At 53.6% G+C, this 20,047-nt stretch overlaps 1 long non-coding RNA gene and 3 pseudogenes across 1 annotated transcript; 3 read left to right on the forward strand and 1 right to left on the reverse strand.

Moving 5' to 3' along the window:
- Nucleotides 1–2,735: 2,735 nt before the first annotated feature.
- Nucleotides 2,736–5,037, forward strand: LOC122433019 (annotated as a pseudogene).
- Nucleotides 5,038–7,494: 2,457 nt separating this feature from the next.
- On the reverse strand, nt 7,495–10,596 carry LOC122433021. The gene is made up of 3 exons (XR_006267002.1): nt 9,048–10,596; nt 8,823–8,925; nt 7,495–8,636 (listed from the first exon to the last, which is right to left on the reverse strand). It is a non-coding gene; the product is annotated as an uncharacterized LOC122433021 (long non-coding RNA).
- Nucleotides 10,597–12,652: 2,056 nt separating this feature from the next.
- On the forward strand, nt 12,653–14,256 carry LOC122433578 (annotated as a pseudogene).
- A 1,651-nt stretch (nt 14,257–15,907) lies between these two features.
- LOC122433579 lies at nt 15,908–18,791 on the forward strand (annotated as a pseudogene).
- The last annotated feature ends 1,256 nt before the right edge of the window (nt 18,792–20,047 follow it).

The following is a 20,047-nucleotide window of genomic DNA, read 5'->3' on the forward strand; positions in this document are numbered from 1 at the left end:
TCCAAGTGAAAACTCTTAGCAGTTTCATGAATTATCTGGGTCGTTCTCAGGTGACAAGTTCTACATTCACTTAACGTTGGTATCTAGAAATGTTCAGTTGGGTTAGCAATCAACATTTGAATCTGCATCTGAGGGTAGGAATTCCCTGGTAACTCAGGTGTTAAAGGTTTCCCTGGTGGCTCAGCCATAAAGAATCCAACTGGGAGGCAGGAGACCCAGGTTCAATCCCTGGATCAGGCAGATCCTCTGTTGAAGGGTGTAGCAACCCACTCCAGTATTCTTGCCTGGAGAATCCCATGGACAGAGGAGCCTGGCTGGTTACAGAAAAGTCCATGGGATCACAAATGGTCAGACACAACTGAGCAACTTTCATTTCTTCAGCTGGTAACCACTGGCAATGCAGGAGAGTCTAGTTCGATTCTTGGGTCAGGAAGATCCGCTGGAGAAGGGATAGGCTACCACTTCAGTATTCTTGGGCTTCCAGGATGTCTCAGATGGTAAAGAATCCACCTGCAATGTGGGAGACCTGGGTTCGATCCCTGGGTAGGGAATATCCTATGGAGAAGGGAAAGGCTACCCACTCCTGTTCTGGTCTGGAGAATTCCATGGACACAGGAGCCTGGCAGGCTACAGGCCACAGGGTCCTAAAGAGTTGGACACAACTGAGCGACTTTGACTCATAGCAAGGGGGAGCTAGTTGCACCCAGGGAAGGGCAGAGAAAGAGGTGTAGCCACTGCTGAGAGTGGCCCTGCCACTGCCCCACGTTCCCTGGATCCTCCTCCTGCCGTTCCTCACGCCTATCCACGCCATCAGTGAAACCAGCTTCTAGGTGCTCTGTCCCCAACTCCACCGCAGGCTCAAGGCCTCTGCATGGTCAGGAGGTAAGAGTCCCAGGACGGGATCTGAATACTTGGCGGCAGGCCTCGCACACAGGCTGGACTCTGGCAAGGTGACCACCATGATCTCTGTCCCAGTGAATCCCTCGGAAGAGAAGGGGACATGAAGGCATCTCAGTGACCACCCTTCTTGACTCCTCCTCTGCCCACAGTGGCAACCCCGATTAGGTTACAAGGAACCAGGAGGCCTACTCCCGTGCAGATGGAGCCACGCACGCAGTTGTTCCAAGAGCTCGGGGCTCGGTACGTGTCCCTGCCCACAGGCACCCCCTCCTCACCTAGGCAGCCACTGGCCCCCTCAGTGACTCTGGGCAAGGACTGAAATTAAAGGTGGGAAAATACTTGTGACGCTGAGATGTTTGACCTTGGGGATGAGATACTCTTTCCAAGCCATGTCTCCTGGTGGCCTTGACACTCCCAGAGACCCACAACCAGACGAGGGTGCTTGTCCAGGATCTTCGAGATCCCACAGTCGGGGCTGGGACCTAGTGGGTGGGCTCTCTGGATTCTTCTGCAACCTCTGCCCCACAGGATTTTGGAGGCACCTGGAGGTGGACCTCAGCGGCATGCCTCCTGCCCCGCCTCCCTGCGCTACCCAGTGGCCAGCCCGGACTGACCCACTGGAGAAGTTCGTGATCAGTGTGTAGGGAGGCCTGAAACATCTGGGGTTCTGGACCCGAGTCTCCACATCCACACAGCCACTGCAAGAGATCCCAGGAGGCCACAAGGGCTTGGCCACTGAGACCAGAAAGCCTTCCAGGACTCTTAGAGAAACCAGCATCCTTTTTCCGGAGTCCTGGAGTCCTGCTGGCAGAAGCGGAGCACCAGAGAGTCTCCACCGCCTGGCCGCCCTCCCCCACTATGAAAATCCTGCAGAAACAGTGACTAGAAGTACTGGGCATGTACAAATACGTGCTCTGCTGACTCTTTCTGGGTAAGGGGAGTAGGGTGTGGGGTCCACGATGCAAGAAGGGAAGGGGGATGGTGGGGAGAAAAATGCTACAGCCCCTCACCTCATACCTGAACTCGAGGGGCAAAGGGAGGAGGGGCCAGAAGTCAGCTGGGAGATGCCAAAGACCTCATTTGTGAGCATGGAGGGGAGACGTCATTGTGGTTTCACAATCTAGGTCATTTTCCTTTCTCATCTTTCCCCAGGCCCTTTCTTTTCCCTTCTTGCCTTCTTCCTCCTCTTCACCTCCATCTGTTCTTTCTCTCTTCTCTACATGGTGTGATTCTTTCTGGACCAGGAGACAGCTCCCCAAGGTTACAAAACAAGGCCCCCGGTAGTGAGAGGTGATAAATGGTATCTATAGTAATTCTTCCCCCCATCCCCATCTCTCTGCCCCAGACAGCAGGGGTTCTCCGTAGATGAGGAACTGGATTGCTTGGAAACACCCGAGTGATTATTTCCCCATTAAGGTAACAGGTCATCCTCCAAGGGATGCTCCACTCTTCCCACTCCATTATCTCCCCACCTCCTCACCCCTCCCCCGATTGACTCTCACCTCTGGCTGCTTAAGTTCAGGTTACGGTGCAGGGGGTGGGATGGTGTTCCAGAGTGGACCCTTGTTCCTTTGACCCCATCGTGAACTCTCACGTCTCTTGGGGGGGAGGGAAGCCCTTTCAGCTGGGGTCCTGCCTTCCCTGTTTTCTTTCCCGCATCCTGCCCCCTGCACCACAGCTGGTGAAAACAGTAGAGCTGCCCCCAGACAGGAACTACGTGCTAGGGTCCCACCCACATGGGGTCACAGCCGTCGGAAGCTTCCGTAACTTCTGCACTGCCAGCACTGGCTCCTCCCAGCAGTTCCCAGGGTCTCGGTGCTCAGGAGTCACGCTGAATGGCCTGTTCCGCCGCCCAGTCTGTGGAGACAATGTTATGTCCTGTGGTGAGACCAGGGCTGAGTGACAGAAGGCAGCCCCACCTCAATCCGGAAAGAGTGGTCCCCGCTCACCACCCACCGTGGGCACTTGGCTTGAACATTGACCAGGCTCACCGAGGGGGTCAGGAAGTGATTTTGAAGCAAGTGTCCTGCATCCTTGCTGGGAGAGGCGCTGTAAGGCACGCAGACTGGGGCACAGGGGTAAGGAGTTTGGAACGAAAGGGGCGGTATCTCACCCTTCCTGAGCTAAAGGGCAGGGTGAGCCACTAAGGGTCCAAGGAGGGAGACCGACTGTCCCTGCACCCCCTCTTGTCCACAGGCTAGGTTCTGCAAACCACCAGAGCCTGGATTTTATTCTATCGCAGCCCCAGCTCGGCCAGGCTGCGGTCATCCTGGTTGGGGGAGCCCAGAAGGCCCTGCATGCCATCCCAGGGAGCACTACCTCACTCTCTGGAATCATCAAGGCTCCGTCCTCACTCTCTGGAATCATCAAGGCTCCGTCCTCCTGGCACTGAGGCACGGGTGAGCAGGGACCCAGCCAGGGCGGCCTTCAATGGTCGGAACCGCACAGCGTCTCTGGGGATCTACTCTATCCCTACACACTGGCGCCCTGGAGGTGGACTGTGTGTCCCCAGAGCTCACACGGTGACCACCTCTAGAGGGCGCTCTGGGCAGCCCTTGATGTTTCCTCTGTGCCCAGCCCTGAGGCCCATTCCCCAGGCTTTCTCCCAGGCAGAGCGACAGACAGGATCACAGTGGGAAGAACGGGACCCTGGGGCTCAGACTCCCTCAGCTCACATTCTTTTACGATACCCTCTCACAGGCAATACCTTGCATGCTTCTTTACTTGTGAATTAGGGTTAACACCTACCTTGTTAACTACACCTACGTTGTAGTTAAGACTATATGAGAAAATGCATATAAGAAGGTAGAGTATACATTCATTTAAGAAATGTAAGTGCCTTCTAGATATTTCTTTGGAGCACCATCATTTGCTTCAAATGGCCTTGAGAAGTGGGACTTTGTGGGGGAGGAACGTGGGGACCCTCCTATAGCCGCTGACCTGACCAGCCCTCTTCTGTCTTGTCTCCCCACCCTCCCAGCGCCTCCCTGGTGCCCGTGTACTCCTTTGGGGAGAATGATGTCTTCAGAGTTAAGGCTTATGCCCCAGACTCCTGGCAGTGTCTGTTCCAGGTCACCTTCAAGAAGTTCCTGGGCATTTCTCCTTGCATCTTCTGGGGCCATGGTGGTCTCTTCTCAGCCAAGTCCTGGGGCCTGGTGCCCCTCGCCAGACCCATCACCACTGTGGGTGAGTGTCTGTCTCCAGGGAAGAAAGGAGTCCATCAACTGGGCGGGCAGCCGAGGCCCTCCCAGCACTTGTGCCCCCGGTCCCTGCAGTGGGCCGCCCCATCCCGGTGCCCCAGCGCCGGCGGCCCACCGAGGAGCAGGTGGACCACTATCACAGGCTCTACATGAAGGTTCTGGAGCAATTGTGTAAGGAGCACAAGGAGAACTCAGCCTCCCGGCTCCTACTCACCTCACCTTCATCTAGTCCTGGCCTCTCCCCTCCGCAGCTCACAGCCCCCCCAACCCCTGATCCCAGTGCCTGAGACCCCCACCGACTGCCCTGTTACTGGGTAAATAAAAGCCAGTTCTCTCACCACTGCTTGGTGGAGTCAGATGCTGGCAGAGCGCAGGCTCTCCCTCTGGGTGTGAGGATGCCCATGTGTAACCCCCACAATCCTAATGGTTTCACACTTGCTGCCTTAAACTGGGAATCAGGACCCTGCATTCTCAAGAGAATTCATTCTGCTGCCTGAGCTTGCCTCAGTCTCCTCTCTTGGCTTGGTCCCATCTCCCTCTGTCAATAAAGGCAAGTGCTTAGCTAAGAGTTGTTGGGCATCACCATGGCATCTGAAAGCAGAGTTCCCTGGAGAGGGAAGTTTGCAGAGTGGACAGGATATAGGTAGGTGGAGACCATAGAGTAGATGGTGAAATACTGTGAATAAATGCTGACAAGGGTCAAGGGTACCTGATAGTAGGGAGGGTTAGAATGATCCCCAGTGATAGAAATGACAGGAGTTAAGTACATACCCGCTTTGGCATATCCTCCCATCCTTATGTAAATTATCAATATTTAAAGTCTTAAAAAATGGAGACTTCCAAAATAAGAGCCAATGACTTGACTACCATCATCACCATCACCACCATCATCACCCCAGGCATGGCACCTGCCCTTTGATAGTCAGCTAAAACAGTCTATGGGACCTTATGTGCTTATAGCATTCTCTGATGAGTGTCCAGTCCTATCACCTGACTGACTGTATCCATGACTTAGAAAGAACTTGTTGGAGCGTAACTGAATGCAACTCTTTGTCTTCCGCTGTCTTGGAAAATTTATTCGGTGGAAGAACTTTCTTTTCCCCTGGATGAAAATCTTGGCAATCCTCTGACTTACCTGTTACTTCTCAGGTGAGAAGTTCTACATTCACTTAAGATTGGTACCTTGAAATGTTTAGTTGCTGTATCAGTCAACACTTGCGTCTTCATTTGAGGGTAGCAACTTCCCATTTCCAAGCAAGGGGGAGCTAGCTGCAAGGAGGCTGCCTGCTTGGCCAGAAGAGGCAATTGGGGGAAGAAAGAATAGAAAGGGGAGGAGCGATGTCTTCCTTTTACCTCGTTTCCCAGCTTCTGTGACTGGTCGCCTTGGTGTTGGCATATGGGGCAGAGGAGAAAGGGGGCCCAAAGTTCTGGACTTCGCTGTCCTAAGACAGCAATGTGTTCTCTGAGCTCCAGATTTTTGAACTCGATTTCTTTCCCTTGTGGGTTATTTCATGGATCATTTAGAGTTGTCTTTTAAGGTCCCTGTGGGAAGCAACAAAGTCTGCAGAGGGTGAGGAAAGAAAGGAACCCTCCTCCTCTGTCAGTGGGAATGTAAGTTGGTCCAGCCACTATGGAGAACAGCATGGAGGTTCCTTAAAAACCTAAAACTGAGCCATCATATGACCCTGCGATCCCTCTCCTGGGCATATATCCAGAGAAAAACATGGTCCTAAAGGATACATGCACCCCAACATTCATTGCAGCACTGTTTACAACGGTGAAGACATGGAAGCAACCCAAATGTCTACTGACAGAGAAATTGACCCAGAACTTGTGGTACTTGTGTGCAATGGAATATTACTCAGCTGTAAAAATTAATGAATTCGGATCATTCGTAGTGATATGAATGCACCTACGGTATGTCATAAAGTGAAATAAGTCAGAGAAAATGAAGATCATATATTAACGCATATATATGGAATCTAGAAATATGGTAGTGAGGGACCTGTTTGCAGGGCAGGAATAGAGATGAAGATGTAGAAAATGGACTTGGTGACACAGGGCAGAAGGAGAGGGTTTCATAGAGTATGATGCATTGACAGAGCAGCATTGACGTATGTACACTAGCATGTGTAGAACAGATAGCTAGTGAGAAGCTGCTTTATATCACAAGGAGCTCAGCTGGGTGCTCTGTAATGACCTAGGGGGTGCGATAGGGGTGGGGTGGGAGGAAATCTCAAGAGGGAGGGGAGATATATATATATATATATATATATATACACACACACACACACACATATATATATACATATAGCTGATTCACCTTGTTGTACACCAGAAACTGGAACTTTCCAGGTGGCACTAGTGGTAAAGAACCAGTCTGGCAATGCAGGAGACATAAGAGATGTGGGTACAATCCCTGGGTTGGAAGATCCCCTGCTGGAGGGCATGGCCACACGCTCCAGTATTCTTGCCTGGATGACCCCATGGAGTGAGGAATCTGGTGGGCTACAGTCCCTAGAGTAGCAAAGAGTCAAACACGACTGAAGTGACTTAGCCCACACGCACAGCAGAAACTAACAGATTCATTCAAACTTGGAAAAGGAGCCTGTCAAGGCTGTATGCTGTCACCCTACTTGTTTAACTTACATGCAGAATACATTATGCAAAATTCCAGGCTGGATGAATCACAAGCTGTAATCAAGACTGCTGGGGGAAATATCAACAACCTCACATAGGCAAATGATACCACTCATTTGATACCGCAGAAAATAAAGAGGAACTAAAGAGCCTCTTGATGAAGGTGAAAGAGGTGAGCGAAAAAGCTGACTTAAAATCAACATTCAAAAAACTAAGATCATGGGATCATCGGATCCCAGTACTCATGCCAAATAGAAGGGGGAAAAGTGGAAGCAGTGACACTTTATTTTCTTGGGCTCCAAAATCACTAGGGATCGTGACTATAGCTGTGAAATTAAAAGGTGCTGCTGCTCCTTGGAAGGAAAACTTGACAAACCTAGACAGCCTATTAAAAAGCAGAAACATCACATTGTGGACAAAGGTGCATATATTCAAAGCTATGTTTTTTCCCGATAGTCATGGATGGATGTAAGAGTTGCACCATAAAGAAGGCTGAGCACTGAAGAACTGATCCTTTCAAACTGTGGTGCTGAAGAAGACTCCTGAGAGTCCTTTGGACTGCATACAGATCAAACTACTCAATTCGAAAGAAACAACCCTGAATATTCATTGAAAGGAATGATGCTAAAGCTGAAACTCCAGTACTTTGGCTACCTGAGGTAAAGAGCTGACTCACTGGAAAACACCCTGGTGCTGAGAAAGATTGAAGGCAAAAGGAGAAGGGGACAACAGAGGATGAGATGGTAGGATGGCATCACCGACTCAATGCACATGAATTCAAGCAAAACCGGGAGATAGTGGAGGACAGGGGAGATTGGCCAGCTGCAGTCCATGGGGTCACAAAGAGTCTGACACCACTTAGTGATCAACAACACCGTCTCCCCGACAACATGATATTGTAAAACAATTATACTTCAATTAAAAGAATAACAAAATTTAAACAAAAAAAAAATCACATTCTGGAAATTCTCTGGCAGTCCAGTGGTTAGGATTCCAGATCTCAGTGTCCAGGGTCCAGGTTCAATCCCTGGTCAGGGAACTAAATGTCAACAAGGCGAGGCACCGCCAAACAGCAATGACAAAATAGATGACTTTCCCTGACCTGGAAATGAGCTGGCTCTGATCAGTGTTGAACACACTCAAATCACGGTGAGGACAGGCCCCAGCCCACTTGGAGGGTGTGCTCACAGCCCAGTGGACACTGTCTTGGAGGGGCTTCCCAATCTTTAGCCTTTCCCACAAAGCCCTTCCCTCTGGAGGTCTCCCCACAAAGGCCTAAGCTAGGTTTAGGTAACAAACCCTCCTGCAGGTCCTCTACCCCTCTGGGGCCATATCCAGGTGACAGAGGAGGAACCCTGCTATTCAGGGTACATGCACACAAGGCGACCCCCACAGATATCTGCCAGCCCTGCAAGACACAGGGAGCCAGTCCCAACCTTCACAAATTCCAAACAGCTTCCTCATCCTTAGACGCTCAGCCCCATCCCTGATCTTCCCCTTTTGTCCTACGGGTGAGAACCTGTGTGCCCAAGTAGTGGATATACTTTCCTTGTGGGGCTCCTGATCGTGATGATCCATTGTGCAGATCAGCAGAGGGGGCCCGAAACCAGGGCAGAACCCAGGTCAGGGGTCAGGGCCAGGAGATTGAGCCAAAAGACGGTAATATCAGAGCCACAGTGGCCCCTGTGTGACTCCCCTCTACAGAAGGCCAGCCTCCTCCAATCGCCTCCACCCAGGGCCTCCAAGTGTTTGCCCTCCTGCAATGGATCTTCTCCTTTCTGGGGCTGGGTGAGTCCTTGAAGCCTTGAGAACTCCGGGCCTGGCTCTCTGCTTCCTGATGCCAGTTGGGAGGGAGGTGGGGCTGGGATCTCTGCATTGAAGAGATTGGGCCTGAATCTATGGAGGAGAGAAGGGGGTAAAAAGGGGCCCTGGGACTTAAACCTCTGGAATCAGAGTCCTCCCACGTCGTGCCCCCACCTCCAGTCCAGGGGTGCCTGGATGCCTTGCTCCTCGTACTCCTGAGCCAGGCTTGGATCCTAGCGGTCTTCAACCTGGACGGGCTCAATGGAGACAGAAACATACCTTGGGCAGGAGATCACGGCTCTGCCTGGGTCCACACTGGGCCATCTGGAGGCATTTCCAAGATCAACCTCCCCATCTTGGTGAGGCACTCTGGAACTCTGTGCTGGGTGCGAGCTGGACTTCAGGGTAGACTCTTGGGACAGTCACCCCCAAAGTCCAAACATGGCACCCCCCACCCCCCTGGTGTTGGTGGACACCACAGAGTTAGGTCCCTCCCACAGCTACCTCTTGGTGGAGCTTCCGCCCTCTCGGGGTCCTGGTCCTCAGGGTCTTAAGCACAGAGACCAGACGCTTCTCTCACCTCTTCCCTGGCCTCCGGCCTCACCTGCTCCAACTGCTCCATCGCGTCCATCCTCCTGTCTTCAGGGACTACATCCTGTGTGCTGGTGAGCAGGGGAGCCCTGGGTCTCAGGACCCCCAGTCCCTGAGGTCACCTCCTCCCTGCCCTCCTCCCCCCTGGGGGCGCCTGGTCCCAGCTCCATCTCCCAGTGCCCTCCTCCCTTTTTCTGGAAGACTCAGATGGCAGGTCTTCCTGCCTCACAGGTTTGGTGTCGCCTGTAAGGCCCGTGCCTCCTGTCTCCTGTCCAGGCCTGATGGCCGTCCTGGCCGTGGGTTGGCCCCTAGAGGCCCTGGAGGCACAGCCTGGATCGCTTTGCTTTCGCAGCTGATATCGGAGGGATTTCTCAAGTTGGCGTGGGAACACGGGGGAGCAGCCTGCCTGCGGTCTCGGGGGCAGCGCCGCGGGGGAGGAGCGCAGAGCTCCGCACTCAGGCAGCCGCTGCTCTCCCAGGTCTCTCCTGTGCGCTCTTCACTTTGGGGAAGAACGAGATCTTCTAGCAGTTTCAGACCGGCCCGGGGCCTGGATGAGAAACGCTGCAGCAGATAGGAAGAGGGGTCCCTCCGCTCTTCCCCGTCCCCCCCACCCCATACCCCGGGGCCTCCTTCCGCCCTTCCACACGCCCATCCCATCCGCCCGTCTACCCTCCCCCGCTCTCATGCCTGACCGCCGGCTACTCCCAGGCTGAAAGTACCCAGACTGGTCCCTGACTTCTTGGCTGCCAGCCTCACCCCCAGGCTGGCCTCTCGCAACTCCGCCAGCCCTGAACTCGGTCTCAGTTGATCCCGGCAGGAGGGAAGGGGCCTTGCAGGTGGCTCTGTGACCACCCTTCTTGTCTCCTGTTCCGGGCACAGTGGGGGTCCCAGACCCGGGTACAGCGAACTCGAGGCCCGGCAGCGCGCAGGTGCACGCGGTCTAGGAAGCAGCGGTTGGAAGAGATCAAGGCACGCTGTGGCATCCCGGCACACAGGCGGGGCATCTTCACCTAGGGGCACCTCAGGCCCCCAGCAGCTGCCTGGATGACTGTGCTGGAGACTGAAATTAAAGGCTGGACCATCCTGCGTCAGGGTCTCCCCTGATGGCTCAGTTGGTAAAGAAACCGCTTGCAGGGCAGACACCCAGGTTCGATCCCTGGGTAGGGAAGATCCCCCGGAGAAGGGAATGGCAAGCCCCTCCAGTCTTCTTGCCTGGAGCATTCCAAGAACAGAGGAGCCTTGGTGGAAATCAGTAGTCCATGGGTCGCAGAGAGTCAGACACGACTGAGCGACTAACACTTTCATGGTGCATAGGAGACTTTTATGGCAATTAGGATATTCTGTATTTTATACAATGGTAGATATACTTGTCTGGAGAAGGCAGTGGCACCCCACTCCAGTACTCTTGCCTGGAAAATCCCATGGACGGAGGAGCCTGGTAGGCTGCAGTCTATGGGTGGGGTGTGTTCTGGTAAAGAGTCAGAAACGACTGAGCGACTTCACTTTCACTTTTCACTTTCATGCATTGGAGAAGGAAATCGCAACCCACTCCACCCTATTCTTTCCTGGAGAATCCCAGGGACGGAGGAACCTGGTGGGCTGCCGTCTATGGGGTCGCACAGAGTCGGACACGACTGAAGCGACTTAGCAGCAGCAGCAGATACACTTGTCAAAACCCGCAGAACTGTGGGACACAATGAGTGAACCCTAATGAAACCTACAGACTTTAGCTGAAAATCCGGTGTCAAGTGTGTTCCATCAGTTGTAACAAACATTCCTAATAATGCGAGGTGTTTATAATAGGGTAAGGCACAAGTGGGGGTGTGTGCCATATTAGAACGCTATTTTCTGTACAGCTTTTATAGAAATGTAAAAAATCCTTTAAAATATTTTTAAATAAATTAAGCTTTTTAACAAAAAGGTGGGAACACACCTGCGGTGTTGGTGTGTTTGCTCGTGACAGGAGAAGTCCGCCTGCCCGGCCTCGCCTCCCAGGGGCCTAGATACTCCAGGAGACCCACAGATAGCCCAGGGGCTCCGGTTAAGGATCAGCTGTCTCCTCCAGATCAAACAGTCTCCACTGGGACGCAGTGGGTGTGTTTTCTGGCTTAGCAACACCCCCACACACAGATTCCTAAAGATTCCTGATGACCCAAGCAGTGGACCTGGGTGGCACGCCCCATATCCCACCCACCACATTGCCCAGTCTGACCCAGTCTGACCCAGTCCGACCCAATCCGACCCACTGGAGAAGGTCAGTGATCACTGTGAGGAGGCTGGAGACATCTGGAGCCCAGATCCCAGGGTCCCCCCATCCACACATTGCTCCCCATCTGAGCAATCCTGCGAAGCCCCAAGGACTTGGCCACTCACACCAGAAAGGCTTCCTGGGCTCCTACGGAAATCTTCATCCCTTCCCCCCGCCCCACCCCCTAGGGACCTGGAGCCCTGCAGCAGAAGGGGGCAGTGCCTGGGAGTCTCCACTGCCCCTCCATCTTCCTGCAGCACAAAAATGGTGCAGAAACAGGCTCAAAGTACTGAGTATCTACCAAAACATGCTCTCTTTTCTCTTCATGGGTGAGGGGAGCAGGGCATGGTTCCACTAGGGACAGAAGGAAGGGGAAGGGTGGGGGAAGATGGGTTGGAGGCCCACCTGCTGGGAAGCCCTTGGACAAAGAGAAGGGAGGGGACACAGGGCAGGTTGGGAGATGGGCAAAGATCTCATTGGTGAGTGTGGAGGCAAGAAGTCAGTGTGGTTCCAAAAGCTAATTCATTTTTCTTCCTCATCTTTCCCCCAGGCCCCTTCTTGTCTCTTCTTGCCTTCTACCTCCTCTTCACCTTGCTCCGGTGTTTCTCTGTTCTCCACTTCATATGGTTTGTTTCTGGACCAGAACACACCCCAGCAAAGTGAGCACAAAACAAGGGCCCAGGTAGTGAGAGGTGATAAATGGTAGATATACCATTTATATGTCATTTACATTTGTCTCCAGGAATTCTTCCCCCACCCTTCTCTCTGCCCAAGGAGGAAGGCATTGTCAGTGGATGAGGAATTGGATTGTTTGGAAACACCTGAGGGATTATTTCCCCACTAAGGTCACAGTTCACCCTCCAAGGAATGCGCTCCCTCTCCCTCTCCCCTACCCGCCCTCACCTCCTCACCCATTCCCATGCTGGAGTGTGAGCCCCGGCTGTCTAAGTTCCCACACTGGGGCAGGTTTTGGGATGGTGTTTCAGAGGGGACCCTGGTGCACTTGACCCCATTGTCGTACCTTGAACCCTGAAGTCTGTTAGTGTAGAGGGAACTCTTTATAGCTGGTATCCTGCTTTCTCTACTCCTTTCTTATCATCCTCTCCACCTCCAACAGCTGGTAAAATCCCCAGAGTTGGCCCCCGATGGGAACTACCTGCTGGTGGCCCACCATCATGGGACCACCAGCATCAGAACCCTCTGTAACTTCTGCACTGAGAGCACCAGATTCTCCCACCTGTTCCTGGGGCTTCGGCCCTGGTGAGGCCCGATGAATGGCATCTTCTACATCCCTATCGTGACGACATTATGGGCTGCGGTGGGTCTTCAGCTCGGTGGGAAATGGCAAACTAACCCCATGTCCATCAGAGGTGCCCCCAACCACCACCTGGAGCAGGAACCTGACTTGAACAGTGGCCGGGCTCACAGTGGGCTTTAGAGGATAGTTTTGCAGCAAGTGTCCTGCCTCCTTAAAGGGAGAGGCGCTGTAGGGCATGCTGACACGGGCACAGGGGTAGGGAGTTTGGAAAGAGAGGGATGGTTATTGCAGCCTTCATGTGCCAACAGGTAGGGTGAGAGAATAGGGAGCCAAGTAAGGGACTGTCAAATTCTTGCACACCCTCTTTCCTGCAGGGCTACGTTCTACAAGCCACCAGAGACTGGATTTTATCCTGTTCCACCTCAGCTTGGCCAGGCTGTGGTCGTCCTGGTCCGGGGAGAACACGAGGCCCTGTATGCCATCCCAGGGGAGCACTGCCTCACTCTCTAGAGTTGTAAAGGCTTCGTCCGCCTGGCACTGAGGCACAGGTGAGCGGGGGCCCAGCTGGGGCTGCCTTCAGTGGTCAGAACCTCACAGTGTGTCTGGGGATCTACTCTCTATCCCGACACACCGCCTCTCTGGAGGTGAACTGTGTGTCCCCAGAGCTTCCACCATGAACACCTCTACAGGGCAAACCTGGCAGACCTTGAGTGTTTCTCTGTGCCCACCAACGGTGTCCATTCCCCAGGCTCCTCCCATGAAAAGAGAGATAAGGTCACAGTGCTAATCACAGGACCCTGGGGCTCAGATGCCCTCTGTTGAAATTCTTAATGACAACCACGCAGGCAAGACCTTCCAAACTCATTTACTTGTGAAATAGTGTTAGTATTCCCCTTGCCACCAGGTTGTAACTAAGACAGTATCAGAAAATATATACAGGAAGGCCCTGTATCAGTCTTCTTAAGAAATCTAATTCCCTTCTCCCAGATCGATCTTAGTAGAACTCTCATTTGTCTCAAATTGACTTGGGAAGTGGTAACCTGTGGGGAATAATCTGGGGGTGCTCCTAGAGCCCCTGATGTCCTCTTCTCTCTTGCCCCCCTCTTCCCAGTGTCCCTCTGGTGCTCGTGTACTCCTTTGGAGAGAATGAAGCCTTCACAGTTAAGCCTCCTGCCCCAGACTCCTGGCAGCATCTGTTCCAGACCACCTTCAAGAAGCTCATGTACTTTTCTCCTTGCATCCTCTGGGGCCGTGGTGTCTTCTCAGCCCTGTCCCGGGGCATGGTGCCCTTGGCCAGACTCATCGCTACTTTGGGTAAGTGCCCGGCTCCAGGGCAGAAGGCTGCTGTAAGCAATATGGGCAGCCGAGGCCCCTCCCCTGACCTGAGTCCCCCTGTCCCTGCAGTGGGCAGCCCCATCCCGGTGCCCCAGTGCCGGCAGCCCACCGAGGCGCAGGTGGACCACTATCACGTGTTCTACATGAAGGCTCTGGAGCAACTGTTCGAGGAGCGCAAGGAGAGCTGTGGCCGCCCGGCTTATACTCGCCGCACCTCCATCCAGCCCTGGCCTCACCCCTCCCCGCCTCCCGGCCCCCCAGCCCCTGATCCCAGGGCCTGAGCCCCCCACCGGCTGCCTGCTACTGTGCCAGGAAGAGTCAGTTCTCTCACCTCTGCTTCGTAGAGTGTCTCTGGGAGGGAGCCTGCCCACGTGGGTTCCATCTCCACCTGATCGAGACAGACTTGCTGCCTTAGACTGATAGCAGGGCCCTGAATTCTCCTCCCAGAGACTGAATTCTGCTCTATCAGCTTCCGTCTAAGTCTCTTCCCTTGGCTAAGGCCTTTCTCCCTCTAAATAAAGGCATATGCTTAGTTAAGAGATATAGGGCATCAGAATGGTGGTGGGGAGGGTAGATCCCTGAAGAACTATTCTCTGAAGTGTGCACAGCATTGAGGTAGGTGGAGACAATAGGGTAGATGGTGAACTACTGTCAGCAAAAGCTGACAAGGGTCAAGAGTTCCTGTCAGAAGGGAGGGTTGGCATGAGCTTTCGTGATAGAAAAGAAAGAGTTAAGTACACAGCTTCCTTCTGCATCTCCTCCCATCCTTCCTGTTCCCTGGGGGCTGGGAGATCACATGAAGCAGGGATTTATTTTACCATATGAAGCCCTACTGCAAGCCCAGCATTTGGTCCACATGATCTCATTCATTCAGTGAGAAGGGACTCTTGGCAAAACTAACTTATTAGCATCAAAAAATTTAAAAGAGTTTGGCAAAAGAAGAGCCAATGAATTTATCACTATCGTATCCATCACCACCATCATCATCACAGGCATGGCACCAGTGAAATATTGTGAGTGACTTTATGTGATCCAATGGTTGGGAACCGGCCTGCCAGTGCAGGGGACACAGATGGGATCCCTGGTCCGAAAGGATCCCACGGAGCAACTAAGGATGCCGAGGATCAGCTAAGCCCAAAGGCCACAACGACTGAAACCTGGCCGCTCTAGTGACCAAGAGCCGCAACTCCTGAGCTTGGGAGCCACAGCTACTGAAGCTTGAGCCTAGGGCCTGTATTCTGAAACAAAAGAAGGCTCCACAATGAGAAGTCCATGCCCAGCAAGGCAGAGGACCCCCGTTCACTGCAACCAGAGAGAGCCCTTGCACAGCAACAAAGACCCAGCACAGCCAATGATAAATAAATAATTTGAAATATTTGTAATAGTGTTTTAATTTAATTTTTGTCTACTTTATTTTTGGCTGCATTGGAGTCTTGCTTTTGCATGTGGGGCTTTCTCTAGTTGCACAAAGCCAGAGCTATTCCCTACTGGCGGTGCATGGGCAACTCATAACCCTGGTTTCCATGAGGCTGAGAACAGACTCTTGAGCACTCAGGTTTCAGCAGTTTGGTTCCAGCTTAGTAGTTGTGGCACATGGGCTTAGATGGCTGATGGCAGGTGGAATCTTCCCAGACCAGGGATCGAACCTGTATCTCCTGTCTCCCCAAGGGGATTCCTAAGTGTTGGACCACCAGGGAAGTCCAATTTTCTTTTCATTAAAAAGTCATTTTAAAAAGTGATGATTCAAGAATTCCCTGGAGGTACAATGGTCGGCACTGTGAGTTCACACTGCCCAGGGCTCAGGCTCAGTCCCTGGTCAGGAAATAAAATCCCACAAGGCACGGTGGAGCTCAACAACAACAAGAAGAAAGGACACTTTCTGTGGCCTGAAAACTGCTGGCTTACCGCCTCTGGTCATTGTTGAACTGGACCATGGTCACGGTGAGGACCGGCCCCAGTCTACCTGAGGGTGTGCCCCGCCCAGTGGACTGTCTGTTGGAGGGCCTCCCCAGTTCTTAGCATTTCCCACAAAGCCATGCCCCCAGAGGTCTCTCCACCAGGGCCTAAGCTACTCCTTAGGGATTAAAGCTTCCTGCACATCCTCCACCCTTCAGGGCCAGGCCCCGGGGAAAAACGGGGAGCCCTGCTATTCAGGGTACACACCCACATGGCGAGCCCCACTGGCCCAGACCTCTGGCCTTGGGTGGGCCCAGGGACCCGCTGGAGTCAATGCCCAGATCCCAGATCAGATCGCTGAGCGTGCAGATCTGCCATCAGAAGGGATTTGTCAAGTTGGCACTGGAACACCCGTGAGGACCCCGGGAGGTGAGGGGGGTGGGGGTTGGTGTCCAGGCCAGGCCTGGCCTCTCGGGCAAGGCCTCTTGCGAGGAGCCCCACCTCCAGGGCCCCAGAGTCAGGCGGCCCGTGTGCCCCCAGAGCCTCCCCGGGGCCAGTCTTCTCTTTGGGGGAGAATGAGCCCTTCCACAGTTTCTCTGCCCACCGGGGGGGTTCTGGGTGGAAAGACACAGGAAACACTGGGCTGCTGCTGAGACTGGCTCTATGAATGTTCCAGGCCCCAGGGCCTCCTCCTGCCCTTCCACACCTGAAACCTCTGCCTGCCTGCTCTGCTCCCAGGCTCCCCAGCCCGCTCCCCCCTCCAGGGTTCAAGGCCCCCGCACGGTTAGGAGGTGAAGCTCCCAGGTTGGGGCCTGAATACTTGGTGCCAAATGCCCCCAGGCTGGCATTTGGCAAACCCACCAGCCCTGAACTCTGTCTCACGGAATCCCGTGAGAGGGAAGGGGACTTCAAAGCATCTCAGCGATCACCCCTCTTGATCCTCTTCTGCCCACAGAGGGGTCTCCCATCCCGGTACAGCGGGGTGGGCTGTGGGGGTGGAGGGGGCACCCCGGCGCATGCGCCCATGCTGCCCATGCACTCAGTGTCCTGAATGGCTCTCGCAGCCTTTCCAAGATCAGATCCTGTGCTCCGGGGTCCCCGCCCACAGGCACCTCCTACCCTCACCTAGTTGGCCTCAGGCCCTGGAGGAGCATAGGTGGGGCTGAATTTAAAGCTGGAAATACACATATGGTATTACTGTGTTTGTCCTTAGGGTTGATGTCCCTGTGCCAAGTAATGCCTCCGAGTGGCCTATACACTCTCAGGCCAGAAAAGACAGTGTGCGCTCATCCAGGATCCGCGCGATCACACAGTCAGGGCTGAGATCCAATATGGGGTCCTGGCTTCTGCAACCCTCTTCACAATGATTTTGAATGCACCTAGGGCTGGACCTCCATGGCACGCCCCTTCGGCCGTCTCCCAGTCCCATGAAGAGACCAGCCCAGACCAACCAGTTCATGATAAGTGAGAGCAGACTGGAGAACTCTGGGGCTCTGATGAGAGTCTCCTCACACACACAGCCCCCCTACAAGCGATCTTGGGAAGCTCCAAGCGCTTGGCCACTCTACCAGAAAGGCTTCCTGTGCTCCTACCAAAGCCTTCACCCCATTTTCCCCCATTCGGAGCCCTGCTGGCTGAAGGGGAGCACCTGGGAGTCTCCACCACCCCACCACCCACCCCCAGCATGAAAACCCTAAAGAAACAGTGGTTAGAAGTACTGAGCATCTACCAATATGTGCTCTGTTTCGTCTTCCTGGGTAAGGGGAGCAGGGGTCCACTTGGGAAGGTGGGAAAAGGGAAGGTAGGCTAGGAAGGCTGGAGCACCCCTTACTGGACCAGCACAAAGGGAGGGACGTGGCAAAGTCTAGCAGGGAGACAGGCAAGGATCTCACTGGTGAGGGTAGAAGGGAGAAATCATTGCGTTTTCACAATCTGAACCATTTTCATTTCTCAACTTTCCCCAGGCCCTGTCTTTTCCCTTCTTGGCGTCTTCCTCCTCTTCACCTCGCTCTGATGTTTCTCTCTTCTCTACTTGGTATGGTTATTCCTGGACTGGGACACACCCCTGCAAGGTGAGTGCTAAACAACGGCAGGAGGAGAACGGGGTGACAGAGGATGAGGTGGTTGGATGGCATCATGGACTCAATGGACGTGAGTTTGAGCAAACTCTGGGAAACAGTGAAGGACAGGGAAGGCTGGCATGCTGCAGTCCATGGGGTCACAGAGAGTCAGACACAACTTAACAGCTAAACAACAAAAACAAGGGCCCGGGTAGAGGGAGGTGATAAATGGTGTCTGTAGTGATTCTTCCCCCCTTATCTCTCTGCCCAAGGTGGAAGGCGTTACCAGTGGTTGAAGAACTGCACTGTTTGGAAACACCTGAGTGATTATTTCCCGATTAAGGTAACAGGTCACCCTCCAAGGGATGCTCCACCCCTCCCTCTCCCTTACCTCCTCACCTCCCCTCTCCTCCCCCAATGGATTCTCACCTCTGGCTGCTGAAGTTCAGGTGATGGGGCAGGGGGTGGGATGGTGTTCCAGAGTGGACCCTCGTGCCTTTGACCCCATCTTAGATCCTGAACTCTCAAGTCTCTTGATGTGGAGGGAAGTCCTTTCAGCTGATGTCCTGCCTTCTGTTTTCTTTCCCGCATCCTGCCCCCTGCCACCACAGCTGGTGAAGACAGTAGAGCTGCCCCCAGACAGGAACTACGTGCTAGGGTCCCACCCACATGGGATCATAGCCATCGGAAGCTTCTGTAACTTCGCCACGGAGGGCACTGGCTCCTCACAGCAGTTCCCAGGGCTTCGGTTCTCACTGGCTGTGTTGAACTGTCTCTTGTACATACCAGGCCATCGAGAGTATTTTTTGTCCTGTGGTGAGTTTGAGCTGAGGGACAGAGGGTGACCCCACCCCAGTCTGGCCAGAGTGACCCCCACTCACCACCCACCCCAGGCACTTGGCTTGAATTGGCCAAGTTCACAATGGGGGTCAGGAGGTGGCTTGGCCCAAGTGTCCTGCATCCATGCTGGGAGAGTCACTGTAGGGTACGTGGACAGGGGCACAGAGGTAGGGGGTTTGGAGAGAAGGGGGTGATGTCTAATACTTAGTGAGCTAAAGGGACAGGAGAGGGACTGTGGAGCCAATGAGGGGGTACTGACTGCTCCTGAACCTCCTCATGCCCACAGGAGTATGTTCTGTGAAACGTCAGAGCCTGGATTTTATTTTATTTCAACCACAGCTCGGCAGGGCTGTGGCCATGGTGGTCAGGGGGCCAATGCGGCCCTGTATGCCGTCCCAGGGGAGCACCGCCTCACTCTCCGGAATCGTACAGGCTTCATCTGCCTGGCACTGAGGCACGGGTGAGTGGGTGCCCAGCCAGGGCTTTCTTCAATGGTCAGAACCTCGCAGTGTCTCTGGGGAGCTACACTCTATCCCTACACACAGGCTGTGGTCAAGATGGTGGAGCAGAAGAACGTGCAATCACCTTCTCCTGCAAGAACTCCAAAATTACAACTCTCTGCTGAACAACGATGGACAGGAGAAGGTCGGATCCCAAGAGAAAAAGATACCCCACATCCAAGGGCAAAGGAGAAGCCCTCGCAAGATGGTAGCAGTGCCATAATTGCCTTTAGAATCAAACCCCTTACCCACCAGAGACGCTCGGAGGGCTCAAACAACTCCTTGTGCACGGCAGCACCCAGAGAAGCCAGAGAGACTGAGCCAGACCTTCTTTGAGTGTCGCGTGAGTCCTGCAGAGGTGTGGGTCAGCAGTGGCCTGCCACAGGGACAGGGGCTCTGGCTGCAGCAGACCCGGGTCACACATCATGTGGCATAAGCCCTTTTGGAACTTGCCATTAACCCTACCAATAAAACCACCCAGCAGACGACCCACAAACTGCAGAACAATTATACCAAATAAATTCTCACACTGTTAAGGACCTTTTGAAGCAGTTTGCCATTATCGTCATTACCTCTACCTTAGTTTGGTCTCAGGTCAAGCAACAGGGAGGGCACAGAGCCCTACCCATCAAGAGAAAATTGGGTTAAAGGTTTACTGAGCATGGCCCAGCCCATCAAAACAAGACACAGTTTCCCCCACAGTCAGTCTCTCCCATCAGAAAGCTTCCTCTGACTTATCCTTATCTGTCAGAGGGCAGTCAGGGTGAAAATCACAA

Source organism: Cervus canadensis, chromosome 32, assembly GCF_019320065.1.
Source record: "Cervus canadensis isolate Bull #8, Minnesota chromosome 32, ASM1932006v1, whole genome shotgun sequence".
NCBI classification, from domain to species: Eukaryota; Metazoa; Chordata; class Mammalia; order Artiodactyla; family Cervidae; genus Cervus; species Cervus canadensis.